This window comes from Protopterus annectens, chromosome 10.part0 (assembly GCF_019279795.1).
Source record: "Protopterus annectens isolate FY-2018-M chromosome 10.part0, PAN1.0, whole genome shotgun sequence".
NCBI classification, from domain to species: Eukaryota; Metazoa; Chordata; order Ceratodontiformes; family Protopteridae; genus Protopterus; species Protopterus annectens.
Window position 1 is genome coordinate 180,207,092 of NC_056744.1, and position 18,904 is coordinate 180,225,995.

Sequence of the window (18,904 nt, forward strand, 5' to 3'; positions counted from 1 at the left end):
AAAGATACAGAGAGCTCAGTACAGGAATATGTGCGTCATGTTTTGCAATTTACAGACATGTATCATTCATTCTAAGGCATGTATCAGATGTTATAAACTGCTAATCATTGAATTAGCTATGCCATTTGGAGCCCAGGACAAAAACATTATTTAGCACCCCTGTTTTTTTGAACAGGGGGTGGGAAAAATGTCTTGACAACAACTTTTCACAAAAACATAGACTAACAGGCTCAAAAGCATGCCCAAACAGGAAGTTTTATTACAAGTTTTTGATGGATTTTCAGTTAATCATTGAACTGTCATGCAATGCATAACCAAACACAACACAGCTTTATCAACTTAAAGATACCACTCAGATATAGAAATAAACCAGAATTCAGCACAAAACACATCTCTTGGGAGGTACAGTCCAAATACCAACAGCAGTATAACAATTATACTGTTAATAGCTTGGTAAATATGCTTTGCAACACAGAAAAACATGAACTGTTGGTGTGGCACAGACAGAAAAATACATTCTGACCCTTATGTATATTGCACAAAAAAGTTTAGTGTGCATTGCAACACATTTGAACCTGAAGTTTGCATTATATTGACAGCTCATTGTGATGCAATGTTTTAATATTCAGTGTTAGTTCAGTGAACACTGGATCATCTACACAGCAATGTGTGACTTATTGTCTGCTAATAGCATGCCCCAGTGGCACAATAAGATACTAGACACGTACACAGAGTATGTTCACTGTTTAGCAACAGGGGTGTGCCCTACTAGACAATATAGGCTGTACCTCCAAGATTCCTTATTTCAGTTAGAAAATAACACAAGCATAACAAATAAAGATAAATACAAACTGTAAGAAAATAAACAGATAAAATAAAAAAAAAAATGGAAAAATAAAAATAAATGTGTCCCTTGCATTAAATTGCTTCTGACTATACGAGACATACAGGGTTTAATTCTTACCTTTGGGATAAGAAAAGGGCAGAAGGCCTAGTACTAACCTATGAACTTGCACACTCGCACACACACACACACACACACACACACACACACACACACACACACACACACACACACACACACAGAATTATTTTGTTACTGCACAAAACCAACAATGATAGATATATATCCAGTTCACATGCTAGTCATCAATAAAGAAAATATCTGAGCTAAAATTAGCTTCATTTTAATTATATCACATACTTTATAAAAGCCCAGTGATAATCCTAAATATCATATCCAATACATATTTGCACACTGCATTACATATACCTTTCTTATTTTATGATACTATTCAGCTGGTTAAACACCTAAGGAAGAAGAAAGTTTTCCAAAGCCTTACATCACTCTCTGACTCAGACATATGGTATAATACTTTGAGCAGCACGATTTGTTATTTTGTAAATCTGCAGTAACTGTGATTGTTTCAAGGTACTCTAATGGAGACCTCAAGGAACCTGTTAGGAAATACAAAGTACAGTGAGGCCTCAATTTTGGTTGGGCAAAGCCAGTTTTGATTGATTTTTCTCCTTAGCTCACCTAGGCTACAAAACAGACTTCAGAATATTAAGCAATATGTGCTGAATATTTAGTCATGGCCTTGATTATACATGTCAACTGTCCAGATTTTTGCAGAATGTCCAGAATTTCACCTCAAATTTGTGGTTTTCTAGCAAATCAGTAAGGACTGAACTTATTAAATGGTGGCATTTTCTTCAGAAAATGTGTCCTAATACAAACCCTGCTATTCCAATAACTTTCTAAGTGTACACTTTATAAGGGCAATATTTAAAACCTGTCCCTATTTCCTTGGCCTTTGATCTCCATTATTTTAGGCTTTGTCCAGATTTCTTGCACTAAGAGGTTGAGAGGTATGCCTCCCTGACACTGTTTTCATGAGAGACAGAGACATATGTTACTATATTTTTCATGACCAAGAAGAGACTAGTAATATAAATTTGAAGGGTGCAGGTGGGTTGACCACATACTGGGGATGCAGTGGACCCTGCTCCCCTCAAAACACTTAAATGTCACTGAACCTGATCATTAGAGGTTCAGTCTTTGGTGAGGCATAGTGAAAATATTTATAAATATCATTTTTAAAGTCAAGAAGAATATACATTAAAATTATGTATGACTTTGCTGTATCACTGTCATACAAGTAGTGCAGCTGCACTGTTTGCTTTCTTTCTCTAAATGCCCTGGTGATCCCTTCAGCAGTTTGTTCAAGTATGCCTAAGCACTAAAATGAAACATTTCCCCCTAAAGACCCTTTCAGAGGTTTGTCCAAGTATGTACAAGCTCCAAAACGAATAATTCCCTCCCCCAACAAACACTTCAGCAGTCTGTCCAAGTCTGCACAAGCACCAAAATGAAACATTTCCACCAAACACTCTTTTCAGTAGTCTGTCCAAGAAAGTACAAGTAGCAAAATTAAACCTTCCCCCCAATGACTCCTTCAGCAGTATGTCCAAGTAAACACAAGCACTAAAATGAAGCATTTCCCCCATGACCCCTTCAACAGTCTGTCTAAGTAAACAGAAGCACAAAAATGAAATATTTCCCTCCAACAACCCCCATCAGTAGTCAGTCCAAGTAAGCACAATCACCAAAATGAAACACTTCCTCCCAACTTCCCCTTCAGTAATCTGTCCAAGGAAGAACAAGCACCAAAATGAACTAGTAAATAATCCTACTTACTTCAGAGACTTGTTGCTTTTTTCTTCCCTAGTCTCTGTTTCCACATAACAAATGTGCCCACAGCAAGCAATTTCAATTGGGAAAACATTAAATCCCTCAGATCGCTGTGGGCATCAGTGATGCTACCCATTACATTGTCTTTCTTGTACTGTGGCACTGCTCCCTGTACTTGCACAGCCAATCACAAGTCTTTTGGTGGTGCAGCTGAAACAAAATGATGCAAACACATGCAGGAGGCATGTAGGGACATCCTGGATGTCCATTTAGGACATGCACATTGCTGTTTCCCTTAAAAGGAAATTAAAACAAAACTTTTTTTTATTAAAAACATTTTTTTTCATCTTTCATCAACAAATTGCACCCTAGACAATGCAGCACCCAGGGACCTGTTCACCCTGCCCTAGCTATGATATAGCTGATGATGATACTTTAGCTGCATGTATATTGCATGATAGCTGCAAATAGGAGCTGTACAGCAACAATGTATGAGCAATACATAGAAAGATGCAGAATGAGATAATGCTACTTCATATATATTTGGAAATATGGAAAACTCCTGCATATATTAATGGAAAAATGGTACAGAAAGGGCACAAGAAGGTTTCTCTGAAAGAATTGAGTATGAAGGAGATATTTTCTACAGAGAAAATGAAGATGTAAGTTATGAAAACAATGTTTTATTATCAGGAGCCAGATATAGTGTACTGGGTCATAGCCTTCCTATGGCAAAATAAAGGAAACAACTAAATAAATCTGTAAAATGAAATATAGCAATGTTCTCCAGTTCTACTACCTTCTATGAACTTAGTGTGCATAATGATAAAATATCTGTTTGATGCCATACATTGGAAACTGAGATACAGTTAGATATGTAAATTTTAAGGGGCAATTAATAAGATCTTTTTTTTAATAGCATATTGTGGATATATTGTTTTTATAACAAATTCCAAACTGAAGCAATGAAGAAAGCAACTGTAAACATAAAATTACTAAAATCTGTAAGGTTCACTATGATCTGCCCATTGCTCTACCATTCTCTGTACCCTGGAATCTAGGACTGATCCACCTTCCTGTCTTACTCTCTTTACCTCTGGCTGCATAAGCCCCTATGCTACCTCCAGTACTACATTGCCTTGCTTCTGGATATTACAGGTTCATAGGTTCATAGGAGGTTAGTGGCCCTAGAGCCCTTACAAGCATAGTCATGTCAATCCCAAGTTGCCCCAGTTGTCATTGGATAGATGGATGTAATTCGCAGAATGAGTCTATGATCAACACCGACTACCCCTGTCCATGGTAGACATGGGTGTCACCCCGGGGTAAATTTGCAGTCTCCTATCCATTTGTCTAGACTGATATTGAATAGGGCAGTGAAGAGCTTTTCCTCATGTGAATTGGAAGTTTATTCCAGAGGAGTGGCAATCTCTAGGAGACATATCTGTCTCTCCAGCATGTTCTGTTAATGTCACAGGCTAGGTTAAGATCCCTAGAGTGAGTGACTCTTCTTGCATTTGACTTGTGGATGTGCAGCATTTCCATCAGGGCAGGTTCAGAGACTGCTTTGTAGGACAGACAGGACTATTAGTGTCTCCACATAAGTCATGGTTTGGAGGCCTGGATTGTCTTGGTGGGGAACCTCTGTGGTCTCTCCAGCTGCTGCAGGTGTCTGGTGAGGTACATGCAAAACACAGCATTGTACTCTATTAATGGTCTAATGAGGGTTGAGTGCAGTGGAGTTGTAACGTACCTTATTCTTGGATGTGATGCCCTTACTTATGAGATGTGCAATGTAGAAGGCTTTCCTTACCACTGCGAAAACTTGGAGGTCAAATTTCAGATTGCTATCTATCTGTGTTCCAAGATCTTGCATCACTGGGTTTGAACTTGGGGGGTGCTCTCAATATTCTAATTAGCAGGGATTACTATTTGCCAAAGGGGATAATAATGCACTTTTTTGTGTTTTGTTTTAGACTGTAGCTTTGGCACCAATCATTTGTCTGCATTAGCCCCTCCTGCAATATGATAACATAGTTGGGAGACTCAACAATTGCACCCAGTTTGCAATAATCAGTGAACCTGGTAAGCTAAAGGCCATCTACTTTAGCCTGGACTTCTTAAAAATAGTTTCCAAACAGTAAAGGGTCCAGCACAGATCTTTGTGGTATGCCACTGGTGATGGGTCTACTGGTAGATGTAGAGTAATCACCTTTGACAGTATGTGTTCTGTCAGAGAGCCAATTGACTACCTATCTAGTAACATAATGGTTAATCCCTAGCTGGGAGAGTTTCTCAATGATACCTGAGTGGGGGATTGTGTCATAAGGCTTGGTTAAGTGAAGGTAAGTGGTATGCGCTGCCTTATCCTCATCCAGGGCTTTGGTGACTTTCTCAAAGAAGTCTACTGGGTTTATATGCATGACCTACCTTCAACAAAGCCTAACTGGGCTGAGACTAGAGTCTGAAGGTCACCTATGTCCTTGTTGATGAGGTCCATGGTGATTCTTTCCATGGCCTTGCAGATGAGGCTGTTTGGACTTATGGGTCTATAGTCTCGAGGGTTGATTGATGGCCCCTCCTTTGTGCAAGGGAATTACTGTTACTATTCTCCACTCTGCTGGAACAAAGCCTGGTCTTAGACTGTGGTTAAAGAGAACATCAAGTGGAAGCACTAGATCCTGTTTCAGATTGCTTAGTAAGCAACCTAAGATGTTATCTGGTCCCACTGAGGCAATGCTTTTGGCCTTGGAGAGTGCAGATATGACTTTATCTCTAGAGATACTAGGCAGAGGACTGGTGTCAAGTATGCTTTGGGGTATGGCTGTTGGGAACAAGGGGGTAAAGTTTGTGTCAAATCTGTCAGCGAGCAAATTGGCAGTTTCCTCTGGCATAGAATTAGTGGTACCATCTACTACCAGTTTGGCATATAGCTGGGCATTCCTTTTAAGATTTTGGAAATAGTTAAATAATGGATTATTATTATCCTTAGCTATGGATGCTATTTTAACTTCATACTTAGCTATGGAGGATTTTACAAGATTTCTGATTTGATTGTTCAAGTTATGGAGGGAGTTCTTCCTCTGCTGAGTCAGTTCTCTCTTGTTGTTAAACATTAATTTCTTCCTCCTGTTATATAACCTGTTTATATTTGAGATCCACCACGTTTTTTTTTTTGGGGGGGGGGGGACCTGGTTTTGATCCAGTGTGGTACAGCCAAGTCTAATGCAGTTGCTTATGTGTTTATACAGGGCATTTGTGTACACCTCTACATAGGAGTCATTGTTGTCTGTGATTACAGGGGGGGGGTATAAAACTTTGTATACCATTGCTTAGTAGGCTGTAGTTTGCTTTGGAAAAGTTTTTAGTTTCTTTGCTCCTGTGGGGTGTGGTCCAATAGTTGCTTTGAATGAGACTAATTTATGGTCCACCCTTGCCAAGTAGGGCATCACATGGGGAGAGTGAAGTGATGCCACATGTTGAGGAGTACTTTGTCCAGGACATTAAAGCCCCTTTCGGGAGTGCAGACTATTTGTTCTAGAACATTTGTATTGACAATGACAGGGACCTCTGGAGGAGCTTGTTTATGCTCCTATATGTCTCCTAGTTGCTGGAAGGATAACTGAAATCTCCCATGACTAAGGTGTTGGGCTGTATGGCAAGTGACTCCAGTAAGTCCAGGTAAGTGAAGTGTTTTTCTTGGTTCATGGTGGTGGACCTATAGCTAGCAGTGATTTAGGGTATTTTGCCTATAGTCAATTGGACATGAAGTTGCTTGACAGAGTTATACTGTTTGACCAGTCTTGAGATGTACTTGGCTTTAATGGAGATGGATACACTTCCACCTTTGTTTCTTTCACACTCATTTTTAGGTCTGAAGGTGTGAAAGACATTGTAGCCTTGCATGGCCAGTGTGCTCTCAGCAGCCTTGAATCATGTCATAGTGACTGCATAGACATCGGCATTTTCCAAGGTGAAGAGTGCTTCCATGGAGTGCAATTTCATGCTTAGACTCCTAGCATTAACCAGCAGAACCCTGGGTTTGCCTCGAGTGAATTTTGTTACGGTGGAAATTTTGTTGTTTTGACATTGCCTAAAAAAGGCAGTATGGGTGAGGCAAGTGCCTTTGCCAGTATCTGAAAGCCTAGAGAAGACAGGTGCAGAATCTCTGGCAAAGCAGCATGGCCTGTCAACCATCTCTTCCCAGGTTGACAGATACTGGATCCCCCTGGACTGGCACCAGAAGCTAAGTCAATTGTTGAATTTGATCATTTTTTGTTTATATTGTGGCATCATCCTAGATGAAGGCAGAATGCTGCTTAGCGCTAGGGTCATACCTGCCTGGGACACATAATTTGAGATTTCAGCCATGTCTCTGTTCATATAGTCCAGAGAGGCATGTCTCAAGTCATTCATCCCAACATGGACTATGACAGAGTCATAATGGTACTTGTTGTTGAGTGACTTGAGAGCATGTGTGATTTGACAGATCCTGGAACCTGACAGGTAGCTGACTGTGACCTTCTCCTTGTCCAGTGTGGTGAGGGGGACATCTGTGTATCTTACTATGGAGTCGCCTATGACCAAAACATTAGGTTTTCATAGGATCATAGGAGATTACTAGGCTATTGATCCAGAGGTCATTTTAAGCCTAGCTGTTTCAACCCAAAGTAATACCGTAGGAGTACTAGTCAACACCCAAGATTACATTTAGTGATGACTGCCCATGTTTAGGAGGGTTGTTGGCACTATCCCTGGTAATAATTTACAGTGCCCCATCCACTCATCTAAGTTCCTCTTGAACAGTGTTATAAAGGTGCTGTGTTTCACTTGAATTGCTAGCCTGTTCCGAAGATGTGGCAGTCACTGAAAGATCAATCTGCCCCTCCAGCATGTCCTATTTTAAGTTGCAGGCCATATTTAAGTCCCTGGGACAGGTAGCCCTAGACCCATTTGATTTATGGATATGCAATAAGTTCATTAGATATGGGTCTTGGGTTACTCTGTAGGCCAGGCATAAGTCTTCCCTTAAGATGTCTATATGATATGGAGTATAGTGACAGGGACTTTAGTCGGTCCGTGTAAAGCACATGCTGAAGGCCTTTGATCTTCTTTATTAGAAACCTCTGAGGTCTCTCTATTTCTGCATGTGCTTAGTACAGTAAATATCGAATGGGGTGTTATAGTCAATTATCCTATGTATCTAGGAGACGAGATGGACGGGCAGTGCAGCAAAGTCACTTGGCTTGGGATCCAGAGTCTACTATCAGGTAGAGGGCAGGCTAGAAATGGTGTAGGAATTGTGGTGAGAGAGAGGCTTCAGAAGGCAGTAAGGGATATCATCAGAATTAATGACAGACTCATGGCAGTCAGGCTCCAGTGTAATGATAGGGTAATGATATACATAATATCACCCTATGCCCTATAGCAGGGTTGTGATAGTGAGGAAAAGAGTGCATTCAGACAGCAGTTGCAGGACCTACTAGATAAAGCATGACAACATGAATTGGTGTTGATAATGGGTGACTTGAATGTACATATCGGTACAAACAGAACAGGATATGAGGACTGCCTGGTTCCACATGTGTGTGGCAACAGGAATAAAGAAGGAGAATCCATTCTAGACTTATAAATGGCCTGATAGTAATCAACACATGGTTCAGAAAGAGAGACAGTCACAAGATCGCATACAAGAATAGTCAACATGCAACTCAGGTAGACTTCTTCCTAGTAAGGAAAAGGCACTGGGGAAGAATTCAAGATTACAAAGTCATCCCCAATGAAACAGTCAGCCCACAGCATAAACCACTAGTTGCCACAATCAGCTGCAAGCAGTGGTCAGAGAAGGTTCTAAGGTCAACAGAGACTAGGCTGAAGACCTGGAAGTTGACTGGAGAGGAATTACAACAGTTCAAGGAATTGCTCAGCACTCTAGCACCACAAGAAAAGGAGAAAATAGGTGGAGTTGAAGAAGAATGACAGTGCCTAAAAACAGCATGTGTTTCGACTACAGAAAAGATATGTGGCCGAGCCAGGTATGGAAATAAGGTACATAAGGAAAGCTGGTGGTGGAATGCAGAAATCCAGGAAGTCATCAAAAGAAAAAAAAAAGGAGTGCAGGAAGAAGTGGGAGACATAAAATACTGACAAGGCTAGGAAGGACTACTGGTTGGCTAAATCAAAAATCCAACACGAACTGGTAAAAAAATATATCCAAAAGCACTAGCAATCAAGCGGACAGTCAATGAAGAATAATAAAGAAATTTATTAGGTGAGCGCTTTCGGCTGTGAAATCCAGCCTTCATCAGACAAATTCAACTGCACAATGCAACATTTTTATACATAAGGTGTGCTTGAGCCAATTAATCAATTAAGTAATAAAACCGCCAAAACGGCAAGAAGTACTGCCTACCATGTACAAATTTTGCCTATACATACACTGATATATATAGAATTAATTCATTTTAATTACACATAATAATTTGTATCAATGTACTTTTTGTGTAAATATATGTAACACTATAACTATGATTTGAAAATTCTTATAAAACTGTTATTAATATATAAAATATAATATACAATTATTAATAATTATAATGAATTGAATAATCTAAATAACTAAAAAACGGAAATTATTAAAATCAATAACCCGTTATCTATTATTAGCTTTTAATTTTAAAATGCTGGTGATTGAAATGGAATCATTTATACCAGGGATTTGTGTGGCATTTAAATATACTTGCCACCAATATTCCTTGGACTCTAACATAATTTTCCAGGGACCTTTTCTAGGTGATAGTGCTATTTGTTCCAATATAATGAATTTGAAAGTATGCTCAGGGTATAGTGATATATGTCTATATAAAGCGTTTTTATGCAATTGTCTATTAATGTCATATTTATGCTCATATATACGTTGCTTTAATTTTCGCTTGGTCTTCCCTGTATAATAGGCCGAACAACATGAGCAAATTGCAGCATATGCTACCCCCATGGTGTTACAATTGTAGTTACCTTTTATCTTGATCAGAATACCATTAATAATTATTTGCTCAACCAAGATATCTGAACAATAACTACACATGTTACATTTTCTCATTTTTCCAATTGTATTATTTACCCCATTCGGTACTGTGTTGCACCAATCCTTTAAATTTTTATCTCTTTTGTATACTATAGTTGGTTGTACCCCCAATAATGTCACTAAATCTGGATCCCTCTTAATAATGTTCCAATTTTTCATCACCAGTTTTTTAACATACTGAGAGTCCTGTGTAAAAGTAGTAATAAAAGCTGCATTTCCATTATTTACATACTTTGTATGATTTCCAGTAATGAACTGATTTTTTGTATTAAATAATTGCTTCTGCTGCTCTAAACCCTGCTGTTCTACTTGCTGCTCATTCATATTAGTACTATCTCTTAATAGTGGTATATAAAAACATTTCTCCTTTTATTTAAAACCTCATCGAATATAGTTTTTATGAATTGCTTAGGATACCCCCTATTTAAAAACATGTTCATAATGAAAGTGCATTCATCAATGAATTCATGAACTTGCAAAACCATGCGTGCTGCTCGTACCATCTGTCCTTTTATGACTGCCTTTTTTATGTGCTGTGGATGATTACTACTGTAATGAAGAAATTTATTAGAATATGTTTTTTTACGATATATATTAGCTTTGAATTGATTATGTATTAGATCTTTGAAAAGTAAAATATCCAAATATGAAATAGAATCTATTCCTACTCGATGAGTGAATTTTAAAAATTCAGTAGTAACATTAATATATGAAATGAACTGATCAATTTGTTCCAATGGCCCATTCCAGATGAAAAACAAATCATCCAAAAATCTGCTGTATAAATTAATGTACTGCATGAATTCCGAATGAAATATGAACTTGTGCTCCCTCATTGCCATGATTACATTGGCGTACAAAGTGCCTATGGGGGAGCCCATTGCAACTCCTTTAATTTGTTTAAAATAATGCCCTTCATGGTGAATATAGTTGTTTGTCAATACTAACTCCAACAGGTCTGTTAATGCATTCAATTCATCTTGAGGCGTTGGAATAATATTTACAAAAAAATCAGCAAACCAACTTAATCCTAACTGCTGTGGAATACAAGTAAATAAATCTTTTACATCCACAGTAATAAAATCAACCTGTTGTACATTATCAATACTTAAATTATTTACCTTTATAAGGAAGTCCCAAGAGTCACAACAAATGTAATTTAAACTTTTTATTTTATCTTTTAATTTTGAATCTACATATTTAGCTATAAAATAAGTCTTTGATCCACTAGCATCTACTATTAGGTGTTGTGGCGGATCCTGCAAATCCTTATGTATTTTTGGTACGCCAAATATCATGGGTATTGTGGGAGTTTTTACTTGCATATATTTATATGCTTCATTTGTTATTTGTTCCTGCCATAACATGTCTTCCAATAAATAATCTATTCTGCTGTAAGAGATGTTAATTTCATTTACTGATACTTCTATGTATGTGTCATCATATAGTATATTAGTTAATTGTTGGTTGTAATCTATTGAATCCATCATAACCAACCCACCCCCCTTGTCTGGCTGCATAATCCGAATCTCTCCTGCCTTTTTTATTTCATTTAGTACACTACACTGATTCTTAGTGAAGTTACTGTTAGCTCTATCAACATTCTGTTGTAACTGGTATCTAAAATCAAGCTCATATGCTTCTTCAAACAATTTGATTTTCGGATGGAGTGGAGGATTGAACATACTTGGTACATGCAAAACATTACCTATTACATTGGATGTTTGCTTAAAAATTGTTTTTAAATTCATTTTTCTTGTGAATAATTTTAGCTCAGTTACTAAGTCCGTTATCCTTGCCCTTCTTCGTGGTACAAACGTTAAATCTTTGCTGAAAATATCCGCATGTGCAGTAGTAAGGGCAACCTGACTATAATTATAAATGTGATAGTCACCTGTAGTGTTGGAAATTAGCTGATATTTATTGTCCTTTAATAAGGAACTTTCCAAACTTGATACTTCTAGTTGTAATTGATTTTCAAAGTCATCCTTTGCCTCCTCCAAGAACGCGTGTTGCTGACCCTCGGCTTGTATGCCCCCTTGTTCTGAAGACGTTCCAAACGATGGAGACTGCCATATTCTAAAGGGGAATGCTGTTGATTGTTGGTGTTTTCTTGCTGTTGCGCTTGTACGCCATTATTTTCTACCTGCACTCAAGAAATGTTTATGTCGTCATTACGCCATTGGCCTCGCGCTGGTTTGGGATAGGCTTGTCCTCTGGAATAGTCCACTCTATCCCTTTCCAATTTGCGGGCTTTCCTTTCAGTTACTATTTTACTGTGGTTATCTATATCATTAAATATTTCCGAATATTGGTTTTGACAAGCTGCAAATGCTGACTGTTGTTTTATTTTAATATCTAAAGCTTGAATTTCAATGTTTAAATGTTCCATTTGTGAGGTATTATGCTTTGTTATCACTTGCAAGAGCTCACATCCTTGCCGATCGAACAATTGTAGCAAATCTTTATGTAAGGCAGTATTTTCTTTTAACCTAGTGGGATATTTCCAGTATCTTAAGCCTTTCGGCACTTGATGTCTTTTAATGCATTCATTAAAATAAGTATTCTCATGCAACAATTTCCGATATTGCCATACCATGTCATGAAATTCATCTAACATTGTCTGAAAATCAGTAATATAATCATTATTCCTTACTGCGGTATTTCCAGATTGATTTAACCAATGTTGTAATTTCATACCATTTTCTGAAGCATCGTTGATGAACACATTATCCCGATCCTGTTGATGCATTTGTCCAGGTGGTATACTGTCCATGCTGTTTGAAGTGTCCAATCTGTTATTTCTGTGATCTGGTAACCTAACAGCATTATTACCCGACATTTGCTGAATGAGTTGCGTGAGACTCAATACTGATTCATGTAAGGCATTGAATTCTGTCCTTGTAACCATCGTATCCGCATCTTGCATGCTTCCAGAAGCCATACTGAAACAAAATCAAAAATCCAACACGAACTGGTAAAAAATATATCCAAAAGCACTAGCAATCAAGCGGACAGTCAATGAAGAATAATAAAGAAATTTTTTTAGGTGAGCGCTTTCGGCTGTGAAATCCAGCCTTCATCAGACAAATTCAACTGCACAATGCAACATTTTTATACATAAGGTGTGCTTGAGCCAATTAATCAATTAAAGTATAAAACCGCCAAAACGGCAAGAAGTACTACCTACCATTTACAAATTTTGCCTATACATACACTGATATATATCGAATTAATTCATTTTAATTACACATAATAACACATAAAATTATGTTAGAGTCCAAGGAATATTGGTGGCAAGTATATTTAAATGCCACACAAATCCCAGTTATAAATGATTCCATTTCAATCACCAGCATTTTAAAATTAAAAGCTAATAATAGATAACGGGTTATTGATTTTAATAATTTCCATTTTTTAGTTATTTAGATTATTCAATTCATTATAATTATTAATAATTGTATATTATATTTTATATATTAATAACAGTTTTATAAGAATTTTCAAATCATAGTTATAGTGTTACATATATTTACACAAAAAGTACATTGATACAAATTATTATGTGTAATTAAAATGAATTAATTCGATATATATCAGTGTATGTATAGGCAAAATTTGTAAATGGTAGGTAGTACTTCTTGCCGTTTTGGCGGTTTTATACCTTAATTGATTAATTGGCTCAAGCACACCTTATGTATAAAAATGTTGCATTGTGCAGTTGAATTTGTCTGATGAAGGCTGGATTTCACAGCCGAAAGCGCTCACCTAATAAATTTCTTTATTATTCTTCATTGACTGTCCGCTTGATTGCTAGTGCTTTTGGATATATTTTTTACTGGTTGGCTAACCAAGAAGGTAAGAAAGAAGTTGCAATAGCAAAGAATAGGACATCGGAGGCACTGTAACAGCTTCTGGAAAGTGACTCAGTAAGGGGCACAAAGAAACTGTATCAGGTTACAAGACAAAGACAGAAAGATAAAGAATATAGTCAGACACCTTTCATAAGGGATGCCAGCAACAACCTGCTCACCAGCCCAGAGGACATTAAAGGCAGATGGAAGGAGTATTTCCAGCAGCTTCTGAATGAAGAAACCCCCTCAGAAGCTGTACTGCCCCAGAAACAGCCTACAATGAGAGAAGAAGAGGAGCCCACCCTAGAAGAAGTAAGAACATCACTAAGGAAGATGAAGCCAGGGAAAGCAGCAGGTTCAGATGAGGTCACAGCAGATATGACAAAGATGCTGGGTGAGATAGGACAGAAATGGCTCTTGAGGGTACTAATAGCAGTGTGGAGAGAAAGGCATATCCCAGATGACTGGAGAATAAGCATACTTATGCCAGTGTACAAAAAAAAGGGGACATCCCCAACTGTGGGCAGTACAGATCCATCAAACTCCTATCACATTGCATGAATGTTCTGGAGAGGGTTATTGATAAATGGATGCACAGAGTAGTAGAATGTAAGATGGGAGATGAGCAGTTTGGATTCAGATCAGGATGCAGCACAAATGACCCAATGTTTGCAATGAAACAGATACTTGAGAAGACGCTAGAGATGAGGAGACAGTCCAGCTGGGCATTCCTAGACTTGGAGAAAGCATATGACAAAGTCCCAAGAAAGCTGATTTGGGCAGTACTGTGGTGGTTTTAAGTCCCAGAAACATTGGTAGAATTAGTGCAGGCTGTGTGCAAGGACTCAATGACTCAAGTATGAACAGTGTTCAGCCTCACAGAAGGGTTCCCAGTGGGTGTGGGTGTACATCAGGGTTCAGCTCTGAGCCCACTGCTGTTCATACTGGTGATGGACTACATTAGCAAACAGGTTAGAGGGGATGGATCAACAAAGCTGCTGTATGCAGACAATGTGGCAGTACAGGCAGACTCTGAGCTAGAACTTCAGCAAAGGATAAGCGAATGGAATGCAAATCTGAAGGCACATGGGATGAAACTAAGCACAAATAAGACGGTGGTAATGGCAGCAAACTAAAAAAAATTAGAAGAAGAATAGAGATAGAAGGGAAGACAGTGGAACAGGTAAACAGCTTCAATTATCTGGGAGGAGTAGTTGAGGAGAAGGGTAGTCTGAATGAAGAGGTCAAAGCTAGAATCAGAGGGGCTGCAGACAACTGGCACAGAATATCAGGTGTAGTCTGTGACAGAAGAATGCAAAAGAAGCTGAAAAGTAAGGTGTACAAGAGTGATGTGACCAGTACTACTGTATGGAACAGAAACCTGGGCAGTAAAGGCAGAGCAGTTGAAGAAGCTAGAGGTGATAGAAATGAAGTGCCTGAGAAAGGTGATAGGATGCACACGGTGAAACAGATGAAGAAATGAGGACATAAGAGCAGAAGTCAAAGTAGCTCCAATTGCAGAAAAGATCAAAGAGAACAGATTACAGTGGTTTGGACACACATGTGCAGAAAAGCAGAAGACAATCTAGTGAGGAAGATTTGGGACAGACAAGAAGAAGGTAAGAGGAAGCAAGGATATCCAGCAAAGAGGTGGATGGATTGTGTGAAAGAACATCTGTGGCAGTCAGGCATGAGTGTTTAAGTGTGGCACTGAATTGAGAGAGATGGCGACACTTAACATGATACCCCAACCCCATGCAGAAAAATGGAAAAAAGGGGGCTAATGATGATGATGATGATGACTCAATTATGGGACGGATAAGTGCCGAGTATAAGGGAGTTATAACTTATTTTGCTCTCTAGGCGATGCCTTTACTAATCAAGTGAGCTATGTGGAGACCTTTCCTTACAATGGTAGACATGTGGTGGTCGAAGTTAAGGTCACAGTCAGCCTATGCTCCCAGGTCCCTTACCACTTTATGGGTACTTAGGGTATTGTTGTTGATATGATAGTGTGAAGCAACATAGTGCTGAAGCAATGATGATGCATTTCTTTGCATTCAGTTTGTGACCATGACTAATGCACCAGTTGGTCTGTGTGAGACCCTCCTGGAGTATACTGACATCATTGGGGATTCAATGATTGGGGAGCCCAGCACTGACCCTCGAGGCATTCCACTGGTAACAGGTTTGCTGGCTGATGTGGAGTCACCCACTTTGACAGTGTGAGTCTGGTTTATGAACCAGTTGGCAAGCCATCTTACAATCAAGGGGGTTTACATTCAGTATGCAAGGTTTATTGGTAGTGCTTGAATGTGGGATTGTGTTGAAAGCCTTTGCTAATTCAAGGTGTGCTGTGTGCACAGATTTGCCGTTATCAATGGCCCTGTTCACAATTTCAAAGAAATCCACCAGATTTAACAGGCAAGATCTGCCCTTCACAAAGCCAAATTAGGTAGGATCCAGGGTTTGTAGGTCACCTTTGTCTTTATTTATGAATTCCATAATATGTTCTATGGCCTTACAGATGAGGCCAGTCAGGCTTTTGGGTCTGTAATTCCCTGGGTCTGTTGCTAGGCCACCTTTGTGGAGGGGAATAACTGTACATGTTCTCCACTCTGCAGGAACGAAGCCTGTGTTTAGGCTCTGATTGAAAAGGGTACTTAGTTGTGATGCTTGTTCATGTTTTAGCCTGTTTAGAAGACAGCCTTTGGATGTCATCTGGCCCAATAGAGGCCTTGTTCTATGCCTTGAACAGGGCTTTGAGGACCTGTTCCTCAGATATGTAAGGTTGGGGGGGTGGGGTTGTTGTAAGTTACAATGAGATAAGGGAGTGAAATTATCACCAAACCTATCCACTAGCAGGTTTGCTATCTCTGTGAGATTAGTGTGTGTGATACCATTGGCCACTAGTTCTGCACATGCTTGGGTCTTACCATTTAGGTTATGTACATAGCTGTAAAAGGCCTTATGGTTACCCTTGGCATTACTTGCTAGGTTTCCCTCAAAGGAGCTCTTGGAGGGTTTGACAAGTTGTCTTATTTGCCTGTTATGGCTAAGGAGGGTGCTATCCAATTGTTGGGTCCTTGTCTTTGTTTTCTTGGACAGCAACTTTTTGCATTTGTTGTAAAGTTCTATAAGGTCTTATGTCTTGTCTATAATGTCTTACACTGAGGAAAGATGTTTTTAATATCTGAAAGCTTTGTCGTTTTTAATAAATTTTATTTGACTTGACGGTGTGGAGAGATTATTTGGCTTGACGGTGTGGAGAGATTATTTTCTTTTTTGCTGTTGCTTTGGTCTTTTTCTCTCCACCTTATCGCTTGATCCACATTTTTACTGTTTGGGATAAATGAAATCCCCATAACCAGTGTGTTCGGTAAAATTTGGATTGTCTTTAGTTTGGTTAAGTACGCTTCATGGATGTCATGACCCATGAAGATGGATCTATAACTGGCTAGGACTTGAATGGGAGTCTTACCCGCCATAACTTCATGGAGTTGTCCAGTCTAATTAGACGGAAGGTGAATTTATCTTTAATATAGATTGAAACACCACCTTTTTTGGTTTTCACACATTTGGTTTGCAGTGTAAAGGTGTGGAAGGCATTGTAACCTTGCAGGGCTGGGGTACTGTCTGAGGCCTTAAACCAGATTTCTCTGACTGCACAGACATCTACACCTTCTAGTGACAGAAGTGCTTCCAGGGAGTGCAGTTTTTGGTTTAAGCTCCTAGCATTTAGCAGCACGACCCTTATTTTGTTCTAACTGGTTAAGTTCACTTCTGTAATGTTGTTTTTGAGACCTTACCTAACAAAGGCACTATGGGGAAGGCAAGAGCCTTTGCAAACAGTCAAAAGCCTAGGGGTGCCAGGTGCAAACTGTCTCTGGCAAAGTAGCAAGGTTTGTCGACCATGGCTTCCCAGGCAGACAGGAACTGGCTCCCCTTGAATGACACCAAAAATTAAGCCAATTACTAAACTCAATAATTTTTTGTTTATACTGTGGCATCATTCTAGTTGAAGGTAGTACACTGATTAAGACTAGGGACATACCTGTCTGGGACACATAGGACACACCTGCATGGAACACATTTAATGTGTTTTTCTTTAGGGCCTTATTTGCTGAGACACTGGTGTATATGTTATTATGTGTAGTAGTTTCTATTTGCCTAATAGTGTGTGCAAGTAGTTTACGTTTGGGAGGTCTCTGGTCATTTGGTAGGCTTCTAGAGCATAGCTCTGCATATGTGGGTTTACGTGTTGTGACCTTATTTTGTGTGAGAGGTGAAGTGTGTGTGCTGACACCTGTTTGATGTCTGGTTTGTTGTTAAATGATTGAATTGATTCCAATTCCATAGTGTAATTACATCTCTCACATAGAGTTTTTGGTTGTTTTAGGGCTAAGTGGTTGTTAGTATAAATAAGGCAATTATTACATTGCCTCAGAATGCCCATGTCAATCAGGATGGCTGGAGAAATTATGGGAAACTGCCCATCCATTATAACAGGTTTTTTACCATATGTGCTATTAGGGAAGGGACTGGGCTAGTTTGACCAGTTTTTGTGCTAGGACTAACAAAAGGGCTTGTTCTCCTGAAGGCTAGGGATGATCAGTGTGGCAAAGCTACTCAGTGCACAACTGAATTCCCGTAGTGCAGCAGGGAAGCGTAGGGGGGTCAGTGACAGATGTGTAGGGAAAAATTGTGCTTTCCAGCATTTGTGTCTATACAGGGTACCGCTAACCCTCACTGCATGGTGGGCAGCAACTCACAAACATGAGGCTTAAATACAGGAAAAATTAAATACTTTAAGCTAATCTACCAATAAGAAAACACACTGTGAACCTTCCTTCATCAATTCCCAGCTCAGACAAGGCTGGATCCACACTCTTCTACCACAAGGGTGCAGGGGAGCTCTTTCTTAATATAATATAGCTAGTTTAGTACTCGTGTATCAATGACATGCTAGATTCAGCAGGTCTGAATCTAGTCTATGCTGTCTAGGTTTCAGTACACTGCAAATCAAGTGCAAGGAATGAAGCAGTCACAAACAGTAAAACAATAAAAAAAAAAAAAACAGATGTAATATGGTAATTCGATAAAATACAGTTCTTATAGTGCCAAAGAATCACAAAATATACTTATGTTCTTGTTTGTTTGCCTTGGATGCCTTGGATTAAAGCAGAAACACTCTAGCCCTCTGGCAAAGGATGCCAAACATACAGCAGCTCCGGTTAATTTAGCACAAACCCGTGCAAATGTGAGGCTTAA